This window comes from Cervus canadensis, chromosome 18 (genome assembly GCF_019320065.1).
Source record: "Cervus canadensis isolate Bull #8, Minnesota chromosome 18, ASM1932006v1, whole genome shotgun sequence".
NCBI classification, from domain to species: domain Eukaryota; kingdom Metazoa; phylum Chordata; class Mammalia; order Artiodactyla; family Cervidae; genus Cervus; species Cervus canadensis.
Window position 1 is genome coordinate 3,692,991 of NC_057403.1, and position 6,000 is coordinate 3,698,990.

Consider the following 6,000-nt stretch of genomic DNA (forward strand, 5'->3'; position numbering starts at 1 on the left):
TCAGGGTAAAACATACTGCTATCACTGGTGAAGTGATCCCTTCCCCTAACCCAAACTAAGAACCATTGATACAGGTTTGCCTAAGGTCTTGGGGATGGAAAGCATACTTTTATATTTGCCCTAATTAGGTCATATTGGTCAAATTCAATCAAATAAAATAAAGGTGGGGGGCTTCCCTGATGGCTCAGTGGTCAAGAATCCATCTGCCAATTCAGTAGACATGGTTCTGATCTTCGGTCTGGGAAGATCCCACATGCCGAGGAGCAGCTAAGTCCAGGCACCACAACAACTGAATCTGTGCTCTAGAGTCCGGGAGCCACAACCACTGAGCCCACATGCCTCAACTCCTGAAGCCCGCATGCCCTGGAGCCTGTGCTCTACAACAAGAGAAGCCACTGCAATGAGAAGCCTGATCACCGCAATGAAGAGGAGCCCCCGCAGAGAAAAGCCTGTGCAGCAACAAAGACCCAGTACACCCATCAACAAATAAATGTTAAGTTACAAAAATAAATAAATAAAGGTGCGAAAGCTACTCCTGATTCCACAATCTAGTTCCTGCAATTACATATTCTATTCTAGTTGCTGTGGACAAAACACCATATAAGAGCTGTTGATTCAAGAAATAGCCCACACACTGGAGTGGAGCACCTAAATCCTGCAGAGACTCAGTGCTGAACGGGTGCTTTGGCTGAACCCTCCATGGACAATCCCACTGTTTTTTGAGGTTGTCTACTTTATGTGATGAAGTATACAAATGACCACTGGGTCACAGTCACGGGTATGTTGGTGTGCATTTACTGTCACAAAATTGGACCCTTGGTCTGAGGAAATGTTGTGCAGAATATCATGCAAACAGATTAGGAATTCTGAAAGTATTTGGATGATGGTGCTTACACAGACACTGCAGGCAGAAAAGGCAAATTTCACGTAAAGAACCACTGTGTCATCAATATAGAAGATTCGCATTATGTGGTTAAACTGCTATCAAGTGACTGCTAATCTATTTAAGAGAGGGTTCCTTTCTGAGGGCTCAGTCTTGGATTCTGCTGCTTAAAGGTTAGGTATTGAGCGATCCTAATAACTGGATCTTATTTGGTTGGGGTTCATGATGTTTGGCCCATTTTAGCCTTCATCTCTGCCACAATAGCCACTCAACTAACACTGGTGTGTCTAAAGGAAAATGCTGGCTGATATCCATAGGATCTGACATTCATCTCTTAGCCACCGAGTGCCTTCTCTCCAGTGGGCATGGATATGAGATAAGAACATTATCACACATGTGCTACCTCCTCTGGGACTAGTCAGATGCCTCTTTCCCAGAATTCCTTGTTCCTGTCATTCAATCTTTCTCCTTCTGGGAGCAAGGACTTTCTGGGTCTTTTATTAACAGAGCAAGTATTCTCCCAGAGGTCCCTACAGATCCTCACCTCAGGATACTTGCCTCTCTGCACAAAGTTGATGACTATGCCTACAATACAAAGCTCTGCTCACGGGTAGAGTTTTCACTACTATCCTTTGTGACAAGGACCTCTGGGTGGGCCTTGATAAGACAGCTTGCACCAACTTATCACTCTGGCCCAGCTTTGAACCAAGCCCAGGTTTTTCCTCCTTCATCAGCTGGCCATAAGGACAAACAAACAAACAAAGAGTATTTGTTAAGTGAGTTGAAGGACAGGCATTGGGAAGACACAAAGTGGGAGGCTGGGCCATGTGTATATATACTTTATATATGTCCCTGAGCTAGCTGGGTCCTATCCTAGGGATAATATTTCCATTCCCTGCCCTGATGGATTGTGGATGCACCAGCCTGACCTTGTGACAAGTTGCGAAAGGCAGTTCCATCTATATGGCCATTGGTGCCCCACACTTACGGGCTCTCAGTTTCTCTACAAGTGCCCAGCAGCATGATGGGAGCTCCTTTTCAGATTCCAGGGAGTTCTCTGCTGCATAAGAAATGTCTTATCTCTAGGTCCTAGGAAGAGCTGAGATGACCTATCGTGGCTTTCTGCACACCGCTTTTCTCAGGATGAGTAGCTAGTATCATTGAAGGTGCTGAGTCATGAGACAGCACAGGTCTCATCACCATCTGGCCCTGCTGGCCAGCTCTCTCTTGCTCCGAGCTCTCCTGAAAGTTGGCAAGATTTTGGGTGGTACAGCCCTAAATGCTGAGTGAGCTTGCACTTGCTTCCTGTGCCTTGGTGTTTGAGACACGAGAGGAAGAAGACAAAGGTCCCAGGGAGGCACTGCCTTGCATTTCCAGCAGTCTGGCTGCCACAACAGTGGCTGCAGTAAAAGGTGGGGTCATGGAGGTACAAAGTGAAATGCAACAGATGTCTGCTATAATGTGATAATGAATATAAATCTTTCTTCAACCAAAGTAACTAGTTTTATTTTTAAATTAATTACTTTCTAATGCTTTGGTGTTAAAATGTCCTTTGACTTTATAGTTATTTGGGTTTTATCCTTCCCACCCCCCATACAAATTTTAGGAGTCTTCATTCTATTTATTTGAAAAATGTCCGTGGAATTTTGATAGGGATTGCACTGAATCTGCAGATTGCCTTGGACAGTATGACTATTTTAACACTGATTCTTCCAATTCATGGGCATGGAATATCTTTCCCTTGATTTGTGTCTCATTCAATTACTTCATTAATATCTTACAATTTTTAATACACATTTCTTTCCTCTCCTTCCTTAATATGTTGTTTTTTTAAAAAGAGTAAAATATAATCCTGGAGTGGATAGCCATTCCCTTTTCCAGGGGATCTTCTCAACTCAGGGATTAAACTCAGATCTCCTGTATTGCAGGCAAATTCTTTACCATCTCAGCTACCAGAGAAGCAAAATATAAAAACAGTACCAATCATAAATCAGTTATTTTTCTTGTTTCATATACACACACACACATAAACACATATCACAAAAACACATACACATCTATAAAAATGAAAATAGTATATATAGGGGAGAATTAAATACACCAGGCAACCTGAAGTCGAAATCTCCAACTTTGTAGATTAGATGACCTCAAATGTGTTCAAAACAGTTTCTGATCTTTAATTTTCTTATGTGCAAAACAGGGATGATAAAAGATACTCACATTTTATTGCAATGAGTAGGCTGGAACACACTCAGGCATACATATAATACAGGGAATATATAAGATTTGGGAAATCCTAGGAATCTACTGCAATTGAACATAAAACTGCAAGTAAACCAATGTACAAGTACACATACAAATTTTTTTTTTTTCTAGGCCTTAGTTTTAATGAGAATAACGCTCAGTTTATTTCTGTACCCTTCTTCCTTTTTTTCTCTTCTTTCACTGGTTCATCCATCTCTGACAACTTACTATTAAAAGATTTCCATTGGAAGGAAGAAATGCTAATTCCCTGACTTGCTTTACCTTACCATGGAAATTTCTGAATATTCATTTTTTTCCTCATACATTTTAACTTTTTTGTAGGAGGGAGAGGGAGTAGCCTTCAGTCATATCATCTGTTGATAGAAAGGTTGGAGTTTTAAATTATAAATTTTCAATGGGAAGAAAATGTTAGCTGTGTTTTATTTTTATGAGATGAAGGCAGTCACTGAGTCTGAGCAAAGGATAAGTGTTTAAGAGGTGTCATTTCCTTGTCTCTGGGTGTGAAATACCTAAGGAAGGCAAAGTCGGTTCAAAACTTTTAAAATTCCATGGTAGTTACAGTTTGCAAAATTATCTTTCAGCCGCTTCACCTGAAATGATAATCAAACTTCTAAGAATAGGTTTCATAGGTTAGTCTTCATCGCAACATAGTATATTGCAGATGAAAAATGTATTTTGCAGCACAATCAAAATGATAATTTTTTCAATATGCTTTTTGAAGCAGCCTTTGCCACAGAAGACAACAGCATATACCAATTGTAATGTGCCAAACCTCCCTTAGTCCAGAATGTATCAGGAAACAGAATTCATTCTTCTATGCATTTATAATATTTGTTTTCCTTGTATTCCTATATATCCATGTCCTTGTTGGATACCAATTGGACATCGAAATCTGTATGATTGAACTATATAGTAATTTAATTTTAATAGAGAATTTGACTTTGTTCTGATAATTTTTTGTTTAATTATGTAAGTATGATAACACACAGGAAACTTGGAAAATACAGAGAAATGTTACATATAGTTCCACTATATATTATGATTATCTTTTTAAGTAGATAAATTAAGATTTTTATTTGGAGCTTCAATATCTTACTCTTAAAATTTAGTAGAATGAATAGACAGAAAAGTATAAGGTTGTAGTAGACCTGAAAAGCACTATGAATGAATTCAACATAATTAATATTTATATAATATTCATGTAACAGTAGGATATGGTAATTTTTTTTAAAGTAGAATGAAGAATGTTTAGGAGTTGATTTTTCTTTTTCTGTGAAAGCATCCCATAGTTTAGAGTTCAGAAACCTGAAAATGTCATGGTCTTTCTTGGGCAAGATATTTCAATATTAGGCTCAGATTTCTCATGTTAAAATAGTGTAATTATATATCTTTCAGAGTTTTTTTTTTTTTTTAAGTTTGATTGAGACAACATCTGTAAAATCATTATCACAGGCCCTGGTTCATAGGGACAAAAATTGGTAAGTAGCTATTATTATATAATGATGTTGTGGTCATCAAAGATGATAATAACACTTTTCTACCTCTCTTTATTAGAAGCAAATAATATTTCCAAAACTTTTCATTGAGGCTACAACTGATCATCAGAGACATTGCCAGAGGGTATTTCTTACAGACAGTATAATCAGGATGGTGAAGGAACTCGATATTAAGTCTGGTGATAAAGAACTGATGGAGCTAAGTATGTTGTCTTTACAACAGATATAATTTATATGAACAAACACTTAAAGGGCCTCACAGGGAAGAGAGGAAACTTAAACTCTCTGCCTCTGATGGCTGAATTTGAATCTAGAGTTGTAGAGGGTAGCATATCAATCCTGTTGTAAAAACAGCTTCACTAATGCAGTTATCTAGTAATGCAGTTATACAAGAAGCAATGCCAGTCATTCCTTTGTGCATTTCATGAAGGTTTACAGTAACTGTGACCTGGGAAGAATGGATTCATTACAAACAAAACAGTTCTGATAAGGAGAGAGGTGAAGCAATATTTGTTTTCTCCCCATCAGTACACTCTCTTGAGGTCTACAGAAAAGAAGACAATAAAATAATTTTTTTGTGTGTTTGTTTCTATGTACAATCTCCTGCTTGGTAGGTGTCAAAAACAATCATGATATACCTCTCAAAAGGTTTGGCTATTCATTCAGTCACTCACCATCACTTGTTCTGTGTCCCTGGCCTATCCCTGGATACATAAAGGTGAGTCAATCCTGGGACTTGAACTTGAGCATAGTCAGGCGGGAGAGATGTAGTTGTAAACCCATAATTGGAACATGGCAAAACGCTAAGAGAGAGTCATGCAAAGTGCCCTATAATCTGAAAAACAAAAACAGCAAGTCCTGCTGGAATGTGGGATTAATACAGAAGAGAGAATAAAAAGATGTTCTTATACAGTATGCTAAATAAGGCACAGTTTCCCCAGTGTAGCCACAGTGGCATGCATCAAAAAATGGGTTATCTAGGCAAAGCTATTGATGTATGAAAAAGAACTAGAAGGATCGTGGTCAGCAAGTAATTAGGTTAGATGTGGAGGAAAGAGGCTGTAATAGAGAAATAGTGGGAGATTAACCTAACGGACACGACTGAGCGACTGAACTGAACCTAAAGAACAAGGCTAACATGTCCACCATAGATAATTCCTGGAAAGCCAAAACGAACAGCTTAGATAATACCATATGCTTTGAGAACCTGACATTTTACTCTGGAAGTGAAATAGATCAGGGGCGGGGTGAGGGGTCAAGAAAGAAGGCACAGGAAAGATCTGGAGTGTACTGAAATATTAGAGGTAACAGGTGATGGTGGTGGTCACGGCTGCAGGGTAAGGAACCCACTGGGGC